The following is a 20,059-nucleotide window of genomic DNA, read 5'->3' on the forward strand; positions in this document are numbered from 1 at the left end:
GTATTTCCCAGCCACCTTCCTATAGCCTTTCTTTCTTCTAAGTCCATTTGACTACAGATGCCACCTATCTGACCTCGAGTCCATCAGCAGCTCTGACTGTGGCCTGTCTACCCTGCAACCTGGTTCCCGGTCAGAGGGCAAAGCTTGCCTGGAATTGAGATTTTGCAATGGCACTTGGCTTGGTTCCCTGAAGTAAGTCACATGCTCTCAGCTCTCTAGTCCTTCTCCTCTCGTTGGAACTGCCCAAGGGGAAGCTCATATGAAAACAGCAGGTTTCTCCCCATCAGCAAAGATACATCCTTGCCCCCTGTGATGGGCTTGGCTGGTCTGGCAGCCATAGGCAAGCTGTGTTTTATTTGTGAACATCCTTCTTGTTTCAGTAGATAATGGACTCTAGTTAGGAAACAACACAGTAAACACAGCATAAACACTGGGATGTTCAGCTGGAATGAGTCTGCATATAAATAAGAGTGCTGAGAGCCCAGGCGGTAATAAGTCAGGAACACAATGGAGAAAGGTTATTAAAAGAAGAGCTTGTAAAAATCTGTGACAAGGCTGAAAGCGTGGAGCATTTCTTGATTACAGAAGGACCAAAGATGGAAGCCTATCCCATCTGTGCTCTCACTAACCGAGTTCCTGGACCTCTTACTTAAAATCCGGCTATTACTCACTTTGTTCAATAGTAAAGTTGTGATTTTATGCACTTAAAAAAGTTCTAGGGCGGTTGTGAAGATGTATGCATGAAAGCATTATGAAAAAAGTTACTATTGCTGTACAAATGGAAGGTTATATGATTCTTAATTTTGGAAAGTGGCTGAAATTACTGTTTTATACATCTAAGCCTTCTTATTGGTTTATTATCAAACAAAGCTATCTTTTATAACAGAAATCTCCCAGGGACCTATGAGGCATAAGAGGAGTCAAAGGTATTTTCTTCTGTGTTATAGTCAAAACAGAAAGATTCTTTTTGTCGCTTTATATTAGTCAACATATGGTTGGCTATGATGCAATAACAAAGAAACCCAGCAATCCCACTGGCTTAATAACAGTAGCAGAAAAGAGGATGTTCATATCATTCTGAGGCAAGGCCTATTGTGTCTCGGGCTTTTCTCCTGTGTCTGTATTCCACACAGTGAGTTCTGAGTCCTGGGGGGCTTCTGTGACTTCTTGCATTGCCATAGTAGGGGAAGAAAGGGCTGGATCCCACGATGAAATGTTTTTAATAGTGAGACCACCAAAAGGTTTATCACTTCCGCTCTTTTCCATTGTTCAGAACCCATTTCATGGCCTTTATCCAATGGCGAGGGAGGCTGTGACCTGTGGAGGAGTCCATAGATGTCTTGGTGAGTCTGTGTCTGTCTCGCCTTTCATAAAGTTAGTAGCAACTAATGAATACACGGGGGAGCCTTGTAGTCAGGCAAGAGAATAAACTACTGTGATGCTGCTCCAGTGACCTGGAAGCCTGTGGCCAGGATTATGAACTTGCATAGCAGGGGGCAGAACAAGATTCCCCAAGGAACTTACCAACCAGCTGTAGACCTGTGTGGGTTCACTGTGATTTTAGTTCTGAAAAGTGATGTATCTGCTCCCTATTTATTCTGGGTAACACTTAAGTAATTTAACCATATTTCCAGGCTAATTGCTGCCATACTATCTCGGTAGCTATGATATAGTTGGGACAGCATTACCTTTTAGCCTTCTAATGCTGAGGCTAATAGCTTTAGTCAGGCATTTTGCTATTGATTAAAATAGCACTTTATTAAAATCCTTGAATCACTGTGTGAATAGAAAAACTTGTTAAATGCAATCATATATATCTTATAACCTAACATCTGGCATTTTCAGAGTTTGAATTCATCATAAATTACTGACATTAGTTACTACCTTCAACCTTTCTCAATTTTAAAGTGATTCAGGGACTTTCCTGGTGATCCAGTGGCTTGGACTCTGTGCTCCCAGTGCAAGGGGCCCAGGTTGGTTCCCTCATTAGGGAACTGGATCCTATATTGCTGCAACTAAAGATTCCTCTACCAATCCTACCCACCCAATGAAGATGAAAAGACCTGGCACAGCCAAATAAATAAATATAAAAAACTAGAGTAATTCAATGGTAACTTTTAGAGTTCCAGAAGATATCCTAGCGTTGAGATTATTGAGATTTTTGTTGTTGTTCAGTTGCTAAATTGTGTCCAACTCTTCTCAATCCCAAGAACTGCAGCACGTCAGGCTCCCCTGTCCTTTACTATCTCCTGGAGTGTGCACAGATTCATGTCCATTGAGTTGGTGATGCTTTCTAACATTTAAGCTAATTAAACAAGGAGATCATTAGACCAATATTGCTCTAAAGTCATGGTGACCTATGTAAGCAAACCCAAATCTAACCTTAGGTCAGCATGACTTCAAGGTTGCAAAATTGAACCCTAAGGGCAACCAATTGCAAACATCCAACTAGAACTTAAACTCAAGCCAATCAATGATTTCTTTACTTTGCTTCCCCTTTTACTTCATAAAAATCTGTGCTTTAGCTGGAGAACTTCTGGTTTGGCATTACTTGACTGAAACCAACTTTTGCTCGAAAACATTTTAATATGCCTTGGTTTATACTTTAACAGATTCCAAGGTTATATTTTGTGACTTTGAGGCTTTAGTAGAATGGGAATCTATAGGAAGCAATTGTTACCTTAAAACAGCACTCTGTGTTTAACTTAATTTTAAGTATCTCTTCCAGATGGACAGCCAACTGTTTTCATCAGTGTTTGGAACTTCCCAGCAGTTAAATGCTGGTGTGTAAAGGTTACCTTTTCATTTTATCTTCAACAATGCAGTCTGTTCTTAGACTGAGTCCATTCTCTCTGTTTGTGAGCCTGATGATTTGAATTCACCAATCCTAAACTCCATCTGTTTGTTGCCTGAAAACAGTTGAACAGATTTCAATAAATTTAGAAATTGTAAATAAATAGTTGAATAAGCCTGAAAGATGGGTAAGAGTTAAGCATTGAGGATAGTCAGCCATAACATTTATGACTATGAGATGTCTCCTCATCCACACATCATATAAGAATTTCCTACTTTCCCACACTCCAAGTGATGACATCATTTCCTTGCATGCTTTGCAGAATAAATTCAGACTACATTTTAACCGCCATATTTGTCCCCTCTGATTTCCCTAGGTTTCTGAAATTAGTCATCTGTACATTCCTTTTGCATTTCCATAAATTTTCCTATAGAAGAAACAAGCAAGAGAAAAGTGATAACACAATATATAAAACATTTACATATTATCTTATTCCTAAGGAGTTTGAATATATTCTAACTGTGGAAATTTTGGTGCTTTAAAGGCTATTGAAGCCCCAGGAATTCTGGGGAACACATGCTGATAAAAAATAAAAAGGAATATATGACAAAAACTTCATGTAACAAGAGCTACCTTTTTTTCCCTAGCCATTATTTACTGAAAGTATATTTCAAGCCTTGCTAAGCATTTTCCATATGGTTTTCTATTAATATTTACAAAGAATTTGTGACTTATATTTTCTGTCCTCATTTAACAGATAAGAAAAGCAAGTCTGAAAAAGGTTAAGTACCTTGCCAAAATCACAAGGCTGGTAAGTAGAAAAGCTGGGTCTCAAACACAAGCCTCTCTATTCTCATCTTTTGATTTCTTCTGTTTGTTTTTTATTGAAGGGGTTGGGTGGTGCCAGTGAAAGAACTTCTTCAAGTTCTTTGTTGCTTCCAGAAAGTCTGTGTTGATTAGGTAAAAGAATATGTTCAAGCTTTTGTTTCATAGATGTCTTTGATATTTCTATTTCAGATGATTCTTTTAAAGGGATGGCTAGGGCACACACACTAACTTCGTTCTATACACACAATACTCAGAGATGGATACAGGCATCTGAACATGATTAGAATCATTTTATCTCTGTATTTCTACCATGAAATAGAAATTTAAAATGCGTTTTGGGTCCTGTTTGTTTTTGTATTGTCAAACCTTCTAGACCTTTCACTGATTTACCTTCCTAAAAAATTAAATAAACTTTATTGAGATGTAATTGACATACATTTAAATGAACCCATTATAACTGTACAATTCACTGAGTTCCAGTTAATATTCACACCCATGTAACCACAGAAACAGTTGTTGTTGTTCAGTTGCTCTCTTGTGTCTAACTCTTTGCAACCCCATGGACTGCAGCACACCAGGCTTCCCTGTCCATCACCAGCTCTTGGAGCTTGCTCAAACTCATGTCCATCGAGTCGATGATGCCATCCAACCATCTCATCCTCTGTCATCCCCGTCTCCTCCTGCCTTCAATCTTTCCCAGCATCAGGGTCTTTTCCAATGATTCAGTTCTTCACATCAGGTGGCCAAAGGATTGGAGTTTCAGCTTCAGCATCAGTCCTTCCAAAGAATATTCAGGATTGATGTCCTTTAAGATTGACTGGTTGGACCTCCTTGCAGTCCAAGGGACTCAAGAGTTTTCTCCAACACCACAGTTCAAAAGCATCAGTTCTTCAGTGCTCAGCCTTCTTCATGGTCCAACTCTCACATCCATACGTGACTAATGGAAAAACCATAGTCTGGGCTATACATACCTTTGTCAGCAAAGTAATGTCTCTGCTTTTTAATATGCTGTCTAGGTTTGTCATAGCTTTTCTTCCAAGGAGCAAGTGTCTTTTCATTTTACGGCTGCAGTCACCATCTGCAGTGATTTTGGAGCCCCCAAATAAAGTCTCTCACTGTTTTCATTGTTTCCCCATCTATTTGCCATGAAGAATTGGGACCAGATGCCATGATCTTCATTTTTGAATGTTGAGTTTTAAGCCAGCTTTTTCACTCTCTTCTTTCACCTTCATCAAGAGGTTCTTTAGTCCTTCTTGGTTTTAGCCATAAGGGTGGTGTTATCTGCATATCTGAGGTTACTGATGTTTCTCCAGGCAATCTTGATTCCAGCTTGTGCTTCATCAGTTCAGTTCAGTTCAGTTCAGTCGCTCAGTCATGTCTGACTATTCGCGACCCCGTGAATCACAGCACGCCAGGCCTCCCTGTCCATCACCAACTCCCAGAGTTCACTCAGATTCATGTCCATCGAGTGAGTGATGCCATTCAGCCATCTCATCCTCTGTCGTCCCCTTCTCCTCCTGCCTCCAATCCCTCCCAGCATCAGAATCTTTTCCAATGAGTCAGCTCTTCGCATGAGGTGGCCAAAGTACTGGAGTTTCAGCTTCAGCATCATTCCCTCCAAAGAAATCCCAGGGCTGATATCCTTCAGAATGTGCTTCATCCAACCCGGCATTTCACATGATGTACTCTGTATATAAGTTAAATAAACAGGGTAACAATATACAGCTTTGACATACTCCTTTCCCAATCTGGAACAAAGATAGAAATTTCCATTATTCCAGAAAGTTCCTTCCAATCTGTATATAGTCCATCCCTATAACTACATATTTAGGTCATGACAAGTCATCTTCTTTATGTGACTGTAGAGTAGATTTGCATGTTAAGAAATGAATCATACAATATTCTTTGTGCTCCTTTTTTTCTTCTCAGAATAGTATTTTTGAGACTTTACCTTTTAAAAACTGAAGTATAGTTGATTTTCAATATTATATTCATTTCAGGTGTGCAGCATAGTGATTCAATATTTTTGCATTTTATACTCCATTATAAGTTATTACAAGATAATGGCTATAATTCCCCATGCTATACAGTAAACTCTTGTTGCTTATCTATTATATACATGGTAGTTTGTATTATATCTTTGAATTCCATAATCCTAATTTATCCCTCCCCCTTTCTCTCACCCCTTTGGTAATCACAGGTTTGTTGTCTATATCTTTGTCTGCTTCTGTTTTGCATACATTCATTTGTATTTGTATTTTTTTTTTTAGATTCCATATATAAGTGGTAGCATACAGTATTTGTCTGTCCCTGTCTTATTTATTTTATTAAGCAGAATATTCTCTAGGTCCTTCTATGTTGCTACAATTGGCAGCATTCTATTCTTTTTCTGTCTGAGTAACATTCCTATCTATCTATCTAATACATATATGTATAATATCTTCTCTATCCATTCATCAAGACACACCTTTTCTGATGCATGTGTCCATCATACATGGTTCTTTTTATAGGAGGGTGGTATATATTGTATATGCACAAACACAATTTATCTATTCTCCTGTTGGTGGATATTGAGGTGGATTTTTTTCTGGGGTTATTATGAATAAACCTATTATGAATATTTTGAATATGTATTTTTGTTATAGGTGCTTTTATTTCTCTTGAGTAAATATTTCAAAGTAGGATTGCTGGTTAATATGATAAAGGTATGTCTAACTTATAGGAAACTAATCAACTATTTGCCAAAGTGGCATATTCTTACCAGCAACTCTCATACACTCCTGTGTGGAGCTCCAGTTTCTCACTAATATGACCAACTTTTGGTATTGCCAGTTTTTTAAAATATTGGCCATCCCAGTGTGTGCAGTCATTTTTATTTGCATTTCCTGATGATGTTTATTGAAGCATATTTTCAGGAGCTTATATAACTTTTTTGATGTTTCATTTTAAATATTTTATCCACTTGGAAAACTGGACTGTGTCTTAGCATGTGTGCTAGGGATTCCCTGGTGGCTCAGATGGTAAAAAAAAAAAAAAAAAAAAAACCTGCCTGTGATGCAGGAGACCCAAGTTTGATCCCTGGGTCAGGAAGATCCCCTGGGAGAAGGGAGTGGCAATCCACTCCAGTATTCTTGCCTGGAGAATTCCATGGACAGAGGAGCCTGGTGGGCTGTAGTCCATAGGTTCACACTGAGTTGGACACGACTGAGTGACTAGCTTTCCGAGTGATTAGCTTTCACTTTCATTTTTCATGTGTGCTAAGTTGCTTCAGTCATGTCCGACTGTTTGAGTCCTCATGGTCTGTAGCCCACCAGGCTCCTCTGTCCAAGGGATTCTCCAAGCAAGAATCCTGGAGTGGGTTTCCTTGACCCTCTCCAGGGTTGTGTCTTCATATTGTTGAGTTATAGGAGTTACAGTGTACTTTCTAGATAGAAGTCATTTTTCAGATATATGTAGTGCAAATATATTATTGTAGACTATCATCCTGACAGGCTACAGTCCATGGGGTCACAAAGAGCTGGACATGACTGAGTGACTGAGCACACGTGCAGTGATGTGTACCACAATGTGTCTGTCATCTGGTATTTTGCTTCTCTCCAATACTGAACAGGGTGCTTCTGAACATATCACATGTCTGTGATCCCTCCAAACTGTTCCAAGGGCTTTCATATCCAGTATCTTAATATGTCTCCAAATCAATCTGTGAGTGGTGCAGGGCAGGTCGTTTTAACCTTGAGAAATATTGTGAGGCCAAACACAGATCAAGAGAAAGAAAACAGAAAGATGCAGTTTTGTTGTTCCCACAGTTCCCCGGGGAAAATGCAGCATGCCATGCAGGGCCACTAGGGGAAGCATCAGGGTTGATAATGAAGCAAAGGGAAGAACACGTGGGTAAGCACCTTCACTGGGGTTTCCGCAGGAAGGAAAGAGCAAGGCAGGGCCAACAGACTCAGAATTGGCTAACTTGGATAATCTCAGTAGACTCTGTGCCATAAGGGCTGTCAAGAATTCTGTTACTTGGCCCTAGGATGATTAAGATGGGTTTATAGAGGCCTGAAGTATGAGGGTTTGATAAGGGAGGTGGTTGGGAGTGTAGACTTACTTGGCTACTCAAGAAGGGAAACTGACTGGCCTCTAGTCAGGTGCTCAAAATTGGGTCAAGAAAGTGCTTAAAAGCTAATTTACAGAGGTATTATTTATCGTCCCCATTTTACTTTAGGAAACTGGGTCACATTAGGGTTAGATCATTTACCCAAGCTCTTCTAATTATTTCCTAGAGGGCCCCTAGGGTTAGAACACAAAAATCTGATTTGCTGATGAATATGCTCCCAGTGCCTTACCTTACATATAAGGGAGCTTTAATAAATTCTTCCATGAATCACACTACCCAATCTGAGCCTGAGTTCCCCACTTTGTGGCCTCATTTAGGCGTGTGGCCCTTCCTCTTGTCATACAAGACCATGATGTGTTGGTGTGCCAGAGAGGGCACTGGACTCAAGAAGTGCCTTCTTACTCCAGTTTTCAGTGAAGGCAGTCTTTCCATTTGCCTTCGTCACAGGGATTATAGACATGTAGTATGGTTCAAGAGGAAGCAATAAGAAAAAAATAGCAGATATGAAGGTCAGGGGGGCAGCTTTCCAGAGAATGACAATAATGAGTGAATTAAGCTTTTCCCAAACTAGATTTCCCTAGCACAAGGGTTAGCCAAAAACTTCAATGCCGTTGTTTTATAGACTGCATGCATAGAACCATCACATTTAATGATTCTCTGACAGCCTCTAGAACTAAATGGTGCTTCTCCCAGCCCCATTTTCCAAGCAGTGCTGTTCAAGGCAAGCTTGCTGACTGTTGAATCCAGCTTTCTGGGAAACAGCAAATTATGAGAAGTTGGCATGCGGTGATATTTAGACCATATGAATACCAAGACCTATTTGCAAACGCTATAGAAAACCTAAATTGAGTTAATTTCAATTTCTTGAGTTGAAACACTGAATTAAAAAACAATTTAAATGTCTCCCTCTTTTAGAAAAAAATCAATGCTTTAAAATTAATTTCATTTTTTAAATGTACTGTTAACTCAATAAAGCCTTTTGGGCTTTTTAAGCTAATTGTCTTTGAACTCATTTTAAATTCAAAGTCTTTATAATTTTGATAATATTTTAAATGCTATCCTTGTTGTAGCAGTTCATACTATAAATGTAAAAGGATACAGAAAAAAAACTAATGAGGCTCTTGTCTAAGAATGATACACATTTTTTTTTCCAGAGAAAATTTATTTGTGAAAGAACAAACATATTACTAATTTAACATAGGGCTATTCATTAATGATACACTTATATTTTAACCTTCTGTATTACTTTAGTCAGAGAAGGCAGTGGCCCTTTTTAGAACAGGAGGAGTTATCCCATTTTGTTTAATGAAATCATATGTGTGTGTGTGTCTATAGGTATATATGTACAGAGAAAAAATTTCTAAATTCATAGAAAAAAATCCAAAAGACTCCACAATAGAATGTTATCTCTAGGGAATAGACAACATGAGTATTTTGCTGTAATGTTTGTACTTTTATTATCTTAACTTGATTATTGCTAGCAAGTTGTTGAAATTTTTATAACTGACAGAACAAGCAATCTAAAACATATTTTAAGCTCCAAATCAAACAAGCTCTGAATATGGTCAGTTCATTTTGGTCACATGGGAATAGCATTTAAGACACTTCTTAACAGTTTGGTCATATATTATGAACAATTTTCCTTGCTATGTGTCTTCCACAATGACAATATTTTAAATAGTTTCATAATATCACACTTTATAAATATATAATCACTCACCGTCAAGTTTCAGATTTCAATGGTAACGCATATTCATTGGGAATAATACAAACATGAGGTTGAAAAGTAAATGGATTCTCTTCTCACTTTCTGCTTCTCAAAATGAACACATTTTTAAAAGTTTAATGGTACATTTTTCTAGACGTTTTACTATTTACACACATATTCAAACAGTACAAGAGAGTATCCAATCAGTTCAGTTCAGTTCAGTCACTTAGTCGTGTCCAACTCTTTGCAACCCCATGGACTGCAGCACACCAGGCTTCCCTGTCCATTACCAACTCCTGGAGCATACTCAAACTTACGTCCATTGAGTTGGTGATGCCATCCAACCATCTCATCCTCTGTCATCCCCTTCTCCTCCTCTGTCATCCCCTTCCCCTCCCACCTTCAATCTTTCCCAGCATCAGGGTCTTTCCCAGTGAGTCAATTCTTCTCATCAAATGGCCAAAGTATTGAAGTTTCAGCTTCAGCATCAGTCCTTCCAATGAATATTCAGGACTGATTTCCTTTAGGATTGGCTGGTTGGCTTTCCTTGCAGTCCAAGGGACTCTCAAAGAGTCTTCTCTAACAAACACCATAGTTCAAAAACATCAATTCTTCGGTGCTCAGCTTTCTTTATAGTCCAACTCTTACATCCATACATGACTACTGGAAAACCTTAGCTTTGACTAGACGGACCTTTGTTGGCAAAGTAATGTGTCTGCTTTTTAATATGCTGTCTAGTTTGGTCATAGCTTTTCTTCCAAGGAGCAAGCATCTTTTAATTTCATGGCTGCAGTCACCATCTACAGTGATTTTGGAGCCCCCCAAAATAAAGTCTCTACCTGTTTCCATTGTTCCCCATCTATTTTCCATGAAGTGATGGGACTGGATGCCATGATCTTAATTTTCTGAATGTTGAGTTTAAAGCCAACTTTTTCACTCTCCTTTTTCACTTTCATCAAGAGGCCCTTTAGTTCTTCTTCACTTTCTTCAAAGTATCCCATGGAATACCCAATGGAAAGAAACAATTCTTTCCCTGTCCCACACCTTCTTTTTACTGTTTCATTTTTTAATACTTCTAATAGTATTAATAATTTAGGTATGATTTATCAACTTAAAATACCATTTGTTGATTTGCTTAGTATATGATGTATTTCTGTCACACAACTTCCTTTTCCTTTCAATCTTCAATTACCTTATTTTAGTTTTGTCTATTGGTTTATTTTATTGTTTTGAAACTATATTAAATATCTGTTTCTTTTTTTTTAATTTATTTATTTTAATTGGTGGCTAATTACGTTATAATATTGTGGTGGTTTTTGCCATACATTGGCATGAATCAGCCACGGGTATACATGTGTCCCCCATCCCAAATCCCCCTCCCACCTCACTCCCTATCCCATCCGTCTGGGTTGTCCCAGTACACTGGCTTTGAGTGCCCTGTTTCATGCATTGAACTTGGACTGGCCACCTATTTCACATATGGTAATATACATGCTTCAATGCTATTCTCTCAAATCATCCCACCCTTGCCTTCTCCCACAGAGTCCAAAAGTCTGTTCTTTATATCTGTGTCTCTTTTGCTGTCTCATGTATAGAGTCATCGTTACCATAAATATCTGCTTCTTGACCCATCTACATACAATTACATTGTCTTGCTCCTTGAGGGCTAGGGGTGACCAAGGGTTAGGAACCTAGATTCCATATGTTTTGCGTGGCACTTGCACACATGTACCAGGATTCTCACTCATTCCATGACTCAACTCTTCCTTTTAGAGCAGCCATAGATCCTAGTGTCACTGAAAACAGACTCAGAAAAGACACAGAAAACCCATAGAAAAGGAAAGGCAAATAAATGACCCAATCAAAAAATGGGCCAAAGATCTAAATAGACATTTCTCCAAAGAAGACATACAGATGGCTAACAAACACATGAAAAGATGCTCAACATCACTCATTATCAGAGAAATGCAAATCAAAACCACTATGAGATACCATTTCACACCAGTCAGAATGGCTGCGATCCAAAAGTCTACAAATAATAAATGCTGGAGAGGGTGTGGAGAAAAGGGAACCCTCTTACACTGTTGGTGGGAATGCAAACTAGTACAGCCACTATGGAGAACAGTGTGGAGATTCCTTAAAAAACTGGAAATAGAACTGCCTTATGATCCAGCAATCCCACTGCTGGGCATACACACTGAGGAAACCAGAAGGGAAAGAGACATGTGTACCCCAATGTTCATCGCAGCACTGTTTATAATAGCCAGGACATGGAAGCAACCTAGATGTCCATCAGCAGATGAATGGATAAGAAAGCAGTGGTACATATACACAATGGAGTATTACTCAGCCATTAAAAAGAATACATTTGAATCAGTTCTAATGAGGTGGATGAAACTGGAGCCTATTATACAGAGTGAAGTAAGCCAGAAGGAAAAACACCAATACAGTATACTAACGCATATATATGGAATTTAGAAAGATGGTAACGATAACCCTGTATGTGAGACAGCAAAAGAGACACTGATGTATAGAACAGGCTTATGGACTCTGTGGGAGAGGGAGAGGGTGGGAAGATTTGGGAGAATGGCATTGAAACATGTGAAATGTCATGTATGAAACGAGATGCCAGTCCAGGTTCAATGCACGATGCTGGATGCTTGGGGCTGGTGCACTGGGACGACCCAGAGGGACGGTATGGGGAGGGAGGAGGGAGGAGGGTTCAGGATGGGGAACACATGAGAAATAAAGGAATAAAAAATTTAAAAAAAAAAAGAAAAGGAAAGGCAGAAGAAATGTGTAGCCAGAGCTCCTGGATTGTCTCCTTCTACTGTCTTGAATTCATTTAGGACCCAGATTTGCATGTACGGGCATAAGGCCCATGGAGGCTTTAAGATAGTGACTAAAGAAAGTATTTATCCTCTTCTTTAGATGTGCTCAAGAGCAAGACAGAGGATGAGGTCAGAAGATCTGTCATCAGATGCACTTCAATATTTCCCCAATTAATAACTGTCTTCCAAAGGGTAAGGTCACCAAGGAAAGGGCTGGGACTTGCTGGAAGAGTTTTTCAAAGAAGCATTATTTCAATGGCTTGATCTTTCAGCCTGGAATCATGCACAGCTTGACAGATTTTATTCAGACAGAATGGTTTTCCTATACTCCTACTAATTCTGGGCAGAAAGGCAGGAGGATTTGGGGAAACAGCAACTGTTGTGATGGAGAAGCTGCTGTCCTCCTCACCCTTACAGAGGTAATCCTCATATCTGCACAGCACTTCTCGAACCATCCTCAAATCCATCCTCAGGTAGATGACACAGGAAATTCACATTAGTCAGACCTAACCTGCCTATTGCAGGAAGGGGGACCCCTTCCAGGACCCAAGAGTGGGTTCTTGTCTAACACTCGGAAATAAATTGTCTGAGGAGACACAGAAGCTAACAAAACAAGAGATTTAATTGCAAAGGGTGCCTGAGCAGAGAACCGGTAGGGTAAGGGAACCCAGGAGAGCTGCTCTGCCACGTGTCTCGCAGTCTCGGATTTTATGATGAAAGGATTAGTTTCCGGGTTGTCTTTGGCCAATCACTCTGACGCAGAGTCCTTCCTGGTGGCATACACATTGCTCAGCCAAGATGGATGCCACGAGAAGGATTCTGAGAGGTGGTTGGACATGTGGTGTCTCCTTCTTATCTTTCCCAAACTCTTCCGGTTGGTGGTGGCTTATTAGTTCCGTGTTCCGCACCAGGACCTCCTGTTGTAAAACAACCCATGCAAGTGGGTGCTACGGTGCCTGGCCAGGGTGGGCAGTTTCAGTCAGTGTGCTTCCCCTAACTCACCCACTCTTCAGCCAGAACAAGCGAGGTCTGCTTCACTTAACACTGCTTTTTTAATCAGCAAGGGTTTCTCCGACCTTGTTTTTACCATATTCCACTTCCGCCTCCTTCTTATAAGACTGTAGCTAATTCTCACTTTTGGCTCCACTTCTACTTTTCGGCAAAATCCTTGATTTTTGTGATTATATTTCCTCTCTCTAACAGTTGTTTTACCATCTAATTTCCTGTCTCTTCTTTTTTTGAAATGACTCATTTTTATCCAGTCTTTGTAAGGCATTCTACTTGGTATACATTAAAAAAAAAAAAAAAAAAAAAAAAAACCTCTCTTTTCATATTTGTCTTCCATTGGTTTGTATGATGTTTAATTAAACTACATCGTTACAAGAGCATACATACAGGCATGAATGGTTGGGACACAATCACGGCTGACATGGTTTCACATCCCACTCGATTGTTGGAAGTGACAGTGTTAATATATATCAGAAATTAGCCAACTAGCAGAGAGCTTCAGCATGCTGTGTCATCAGTCAATGTGATTCACCAAAGACATGGAGGGGATTTATTAAACAGTTGGTTAATGGAGAGCAGCTCAGAGAGCTTGCACTTCCATGAGTTCTACAAAGATGAGTCATTAGAACTCTGCATCACAGAGGACACTGCTTGCATCCTGGGGACCTGAGTCTTAACCAGCCTGTGTGTGGCTAGCACCTTGGCAGATCCATTTTGGATGTGGGAGGCTGGCAGGTTGTAGGGATGGTTCAGACTACCCTGAAATTGTCTTCCAAATTTCATAGTTCCATACCAGCATCACTAAACTGTGAACTGAGCATAGCTCCAACGATATCTGTTGTGGTGGGTTTACTAATGCCTCCCCTCCCCTATAAATGTCCATATCCTAATCCTTAGAACTTGTGAATATATTAGGTTACAAAGGGAAGTTAAGGTTGCAGATGAAATTAATGTTGCTCATCACTGTGTCTTAAAAATAGGAAAATTATCCTGGTGGGCCTGATGCAACCAGAAGGGTCCTTAAAAGTGGGAGAGAGTGAGCTGAAAGGCGTTGTGAACCTGGAGAAGCTCAGAATAATCAGTCAGAAGGATTCAACCTCTGAGTATGGAAAGGACCATAAGTGAAGAACTGTGAGTATCCTCTAGAAGCTGGGAAAGGCAAGAAAAAGGAATTCTCCCTATAAAGGAATGCAGTCCTGCCTACACCTTGATTTTAGCCTTGAGAGACATGCCTCAGACTTCTGACCTTGTAAGATAATAAGTTTGTGTGGTTCTTTTCAAGTTTTTTTTTTAAATGTGGATCCTTTTTAAAGTCTTTATTGAATTTATTACAATATTGCCTCTGTTTTATATTTTGGTTTTTTGGCCGTGAGGCATGTGTGATCTTCCTGAGCAGGGATTGAACCCACACTCCCTGCATTGGAAGGTGAACTCTTAACCACTGGATCACCAGGGAAGTCCCTGGTTTGCATTTTTTTTAAGTGGCTACATTTGTCATTCTTTGTTATAGCAGCATAGGTGGTTGGTACATCTGTCTTCTTACCTCTGTGACATCTTTCCCTTTCCTAATAAAGGAAATACATTTATGGGATTTGTTTAATGTAAGCCCCATATTTTACAAACCTTCCTGCTCCCCACTATGTTTAAAAGCAGTTCGAAAGCTGCTGCTTGTGACTAGAGGAATGTAAAATAAAGGGCCAAACCTCTTTGCAACAAAATGTTTGAAACGCTTTCACTATCCAAGGAGAACTTTGAAACAGCAGCTCTTTCATGGATGGAGAAAGAGCAGGGAGCATGAAGTGCTCTGTGATGTGCCACGATGGATGAGCCAGAGTCCTGGGTGAGCGAGTGTCAGGCCCCGTTTGGAGATGGGAGGGCCTCTAGGGCAGCTGGCACCCCCTGCTCTGCTCAGCCAGATTGGTCCCCAGAGTGACCTTGCGAACACTGGTCACTGCCAAGTTTATCTTGGTCAGTGTTGTCTATCAGCACAGAACCTCTTCCATTTAGACAGTGAGGCCCCAGGGAGTCACAAGAAAAAGCAACACCAAAAAGAACACAGGTTTCCCAGGTGGAGCTAATGGTAAAGAATCTGCCTGCCAATACAGGAGATCTGAGTTTGATCCTGGGTCTGGAAGATCCTCTGGAGTAGGAAATGTCAACCCATCCAGAATTTTTGCCTGGGAAATCCCATGGACAGAGGAACCTGGTAGGCTACAGTTCATGGGGTCAGAAGGAGTCAGACACGACTGGGTACACACACATAAAGAGAACATGCACTGTTAAGTCCCTGGGGCTTTATACAAACAGCAGAGGAACCAGAAGGAGGGAGCAAAACATCTCATGGCAGGGGCAGGGCCTGTTGAGGACTGTAAAGAGGTGGGACTATCCTCAACTCAAAATACAAGAGAGATGAGATATGTGTGCAGACTAACAACTTACCAGTGGTGGCAATTCAGTCCTGAGTGAGCGCCCTGGTGGTTAGTGTTTTGGAATTATAGGTTAGACTTTCACCCTCGGCTCAGGGGTGTGTGTGTGTGTGTGTGTGTGTGTGTGTGTGTATGTGAGTATGTGTGTGTATGTATGTTGGTGGCCCAGTGTTAAGGAAGGAGATTAGCAGAAGAGGAAGATGTTTGGGGTTCTGGACAGGTGTCTGAGTGTCAGCACATACACTTGCTCAATTGACCCCTGGTTGACCAAAAGGAATAATGCAGAAGATTCTGTTATAAGGCTTATCCTGAGTGAGAAGCTTGGGCAAGCAGGCTCTCAGCAGTTTATAGCAGTTCTCTAATTTTGAGCTAAGAAAATGTACTTGGTCTCATTGATAGAGATTCTCTGAGCTTCATGAGAATAGGAATAATAAATAGCATTTCTGAAATATTAAGAATTTAGAGATGAGAGACAAGGGTGGCCATAATGGATGTGTGGCTTGGGACAAGGCATTTCACCTGAGACTTGAATCTTCTTGTATAAAATGGGGTCAAGGGTGGCCTCTGTATTCTCAGACTTAAGAATCAAGTGAGATAAACATAGAATACTTGGTAAACTTTTAAGTACTTTGCTTGTTTCACTATTGTTTATAGATTGACTGTAATTTGTACCAATTTGTCAGAATTACCAAAGCTTTATAACAATTTTTCTGCCAAGGTATTTTATGGTTAAAGGATGAATCGATTTTTTATTGACCCTGCGATCTTTCTTAGTTGCCACCTCATATCTCTTCTCCTTCTCTTGACAAAAATCCCATGTTTCCACTTTCCACCCCATTCACTCATCTTTCCCCATCACACTGGTTTATATATCTTCATTGGTTTACTGAAATTACTCTGGACGAGGCCACCAATGATCTTCTAATTGTCAGATTCTATGATAGTAACAATAATAGTGACGGGAATAGCTAATGTTTATTGAGCCTTCATTATGTCAGGCATGTTTCTAAGTGACTTATATGTATTAACTCACTTAACTTTATCCTGTGATATAGGTAGTAGTATCCATCAGGTCGACACTGATGGAAACTGTATGGAAACTGCAGCAGAGAGAGGTGTCCCTTGCCTGGGTCAAAGTTTAAAAGCAGCAGAGACGAGACACGAACCCAGGAACTCATACTCAAACGTACACTTATAATCATCAGGTTGAGCTACCTATGACATTTAGACGAGACCCTCTAGATGTGGATATTATTTTCTTTTTATTATTTATTTTTATTTATCTATTTATTTTTGGTGTGGAGCCATTTTTAAAGTCTATATTGTATTTGTTACAATATTGTTTCTTTTTTTATGTTTTGTTGCTTTGGCCAGGAGGCATGTGGAATCTTAGCTCCCCAATTAGGAATCAAACCCACATCCCTGCGTTGGAAAGCAAAGTCTTAACCAATGAACCATCAGGCAAGTCCCTGGATATTGCTTTCAGTGACAGTCCCAGGTTGTGGATGGGGGATTGAAAAGCCAAGTGACTGTGGGTTATTAACGCAGTGGAGTTGCAATAGTCTGAGAATGCCCTGTTCTTGGTTTTTAGAGGTTTGCCAATGAGCCAAGGTTGGCAGCCTTGCTGAGAGTCCTTGGTCTGGGGCTGTGACCAGGCAAGTGTGGAAGAGATGGCTGAAGAGCCTGTAATGGGAGCCAAGGAGAGCCTAGCTGGGTATTTGGATGAGTCACCAGGAGGAGGGAGGGATCAGTTCCTCCAGATCTGGGGCACAGGCAGGGTTAGGAGGGAGGTTCTTGGGAAATCAGGGTGAATTTCAAAACCTCTCTGTGGCACTTCGGGAGCTTTAGGATCTGTGGTTTCCTGATACATGTGTGATCCTGTCTTCAGGCTTTGTGATGATGATAAATGCCTAATGTTCCTTGGTGGTCCTCATATCTTCAGAACTTGGCTTAACATGGCAAACTGGCTGTTCTAATAAATCAGACGGTATCCTCATACACCCTTGTTAACTTCCTCTCCGCCTCCCTAGGGGTGCAGTGAAGCTGAAAAGAAAAAGCAGAGCACATTGCAGTCTGCCCGTGTACATGTCTGCGTCCGACAGAGATGTGAGAGGAAAGGAGGGAAGGCAGAGTGACATTTTGAATGCTACTTTGAGGGAAAACCCTCAAAAATTAAATAGAGCTTTAATCAACTAGAATACAGATGTGTTAGCTTGCCTGTTCTGGGATAAGTTATTTTTTCAGATACCCGTAAAGCAGTTCAGCCACTGATAAATTTGACAAGTTGAGACATGGTCCCTTCAAAAGCAATGTTGGATAATTTGCCAGTTATTTTATGACAGCCATTTAGTGACCATAAAATGTAAGTGAGAGTCGACAGTGTAAATATACCTCACATTCCCAATCAATGGAGTCACTAAGAGAGGACTCAGGGAGCACTCCAGAGTGACTTCATATACCATGTCTGCAGTGTACACGTGTGTGTGTGTGTGTGTGTGTGTGTGTGTGTGTGCATGTGGATATGAATGTAGGCATGGATGAAGTCCACTTTGAATAAAAATATTTTATTTTGTCCGCAGAATGAAAAAAATTTGACAAGACAATTCTCTCTATGGCTAGAAAAATGTTGGTCTTTGTCTCTAGAATAAAGCATCTTGAGTCTGGAAATCTAACAGGTACTCAAATAACAGTGTCTCAAATGGACACCAAACTGGACAATCTCTATTTTGGGAGACCAATTTCATCCATGAATTTCCCACCTACTCCTGAAACTCATACCCCTGTTGGAAATATGACTGAGATATTCTCATGGTCCTGTAGAAGCCCCCAGTCTCTGTTCCCTGGGCAGGGGATCAAATTACCTACCATGATCCCTTCTCACTCTCCGCTTCTTAATAATAGAACATTGCCCTACTCTGAGTTTTAGCTGGGAGTATGTCCACATCTACAGAGACAGAGCTTGATTACTCAGCCTCCCTATGGTCTAGCTGTGGCCTGTGATTAAATTTTGATCAAGAAAGTGATGATGATAGAGGCGATGTAGGCAAACTTCCAAACTGAGTTTTATAATGAAACTCTGTCCTTTTCTCTCCTTCTTTCCCCCTCCCATCTGATTAGGAAGTGGCCATCAAAGCTTCTCCCTTGAACCCAGAAATGGAAGCTTCTGATTGAGGATGGCAGAGTTACTTCAACTCCCTGGACTGTTGGATGAGAGAGAAATGAAATTCTCTTTTACTGAAACTTCTGGATTTGGGGTCTCTTTGTTATACCAGCTTCCCTATAACCTAACTAAAAGGCCAATTTGTACCCTGAAATATTCTGGCTGACATCTCCCAACAAAGCCTCGATCCCTGAAGACTAGACAGAGCTGCATGAGAGCAGAGCTCAAGACCTTGTGGTCTGTTGAAACTATGACTCCTTGGAAAGTTAAGAAATGGAATTCATTGCAGTAGCTGGGAGAACATACCATCAACAAATTCACCCTTAAATGTTTTGTTATTCTTGCCGATTGTGTAACTTTTGATTTTGATATAATTTAAAAATTATACAAAACTTATAAAGAAGTCACAAGAGTATTACAGGAACTTCTGCAAACCTCCTTTTCAGATTTACTGACTGCTGTGTCCATTTATTTCCTCATTCTCCTCTATTATGTGTGTGTCTATGAATATCATCTTTTTATCTGAATTGTTTGGGAGTAAGGATACTATCTTTTATGATTTTGCACTTTTGGGAAAAACATAGCCCAGTTATTTACAGGATGTTCCTGAAACGTGATTTGATTCAGGTTATGTAATATATTTGAGCAGGAATGTCATAAAAGCGACGCTGTGCCTTCTCAGTGCCTTATATCAGGAGTCTAGTGATAGCCATTTGTCACTTGGATCATTGGATAAAGGTGTTATTCACCAGCGTTTTCCAATGCAAGGTTATACTTTTTCTCTATTAATTAGTAAATGTGTGGGCAGAGACTATGGGACCATGTCAGTATCCTGTTACTCATCATGCTTTTTGCTACCAGTTTTAACATCTGTTGTTAAATTTTATACACTAGGAATTTTAGCATAGATTTACCTGAAGAAAGCACGTTGTCATAAGAAGGTGCTTAGGACTATCTACCTTGGAAGAAAGAGATCTGGAGTCTAATTTCAGCCCTTCAAACCCACACCTTGATATTACCCACTCCCCCCGCCCCCATTTTTTTAAAAAAATATTATTCTTGGGCTAAATGACTTCTTTCTGGTTTCTCTGAATCCAAGGATCTGGTGTTTATAGACAGGGTACTGCTGGCATCATCAGAAGGACAGTTTGTAGAGATGCAAAGTTCTCAGATGCTTTGTAGGATCCTTAGCA

At 40.2% G+C, this 20,059-nt stretch overlaps 1 long non-coding RNA gene across 1 annotated transcript; it reads left to right on the forward strand.

The window, feature by feature from the left end:
- Positions 1-944: 944 nt before the first annotated feature.
- LOC113901518 lies at positions 945-19,290 on the forward strand. Its single transcript, XR_003513458.1, has 5 exons — positions 945-1,343; positions 3,552-3,605; positions 12,373-12,464; positions 14,261-14,411; positions 18,824-19,290. It is a non-coding gene; the product is annotated as an uncharacterized LOC113901518 (long non-coding RNA).
- Positions 19,291-20,059: the final 769 nt, after the last annotated feature.

Source organism: Bos indicus x Bos taurus, chromosome 11 (genome assembly GCF_003369695.1).
Source record: "Bos indicus x Bos taurus breed Angus x Brahman F1 hybrid chromosome 11, Bos_hybrid_MaternalHap_v2.0, whole genome shotgun sequence".
NCBI classification, from domain to species: Eukaryota; Metazoa; Chordata; class Mammalia; order Artiodactyla; family Bovidae; genus Bos; species Bos indicus x Bos taurus.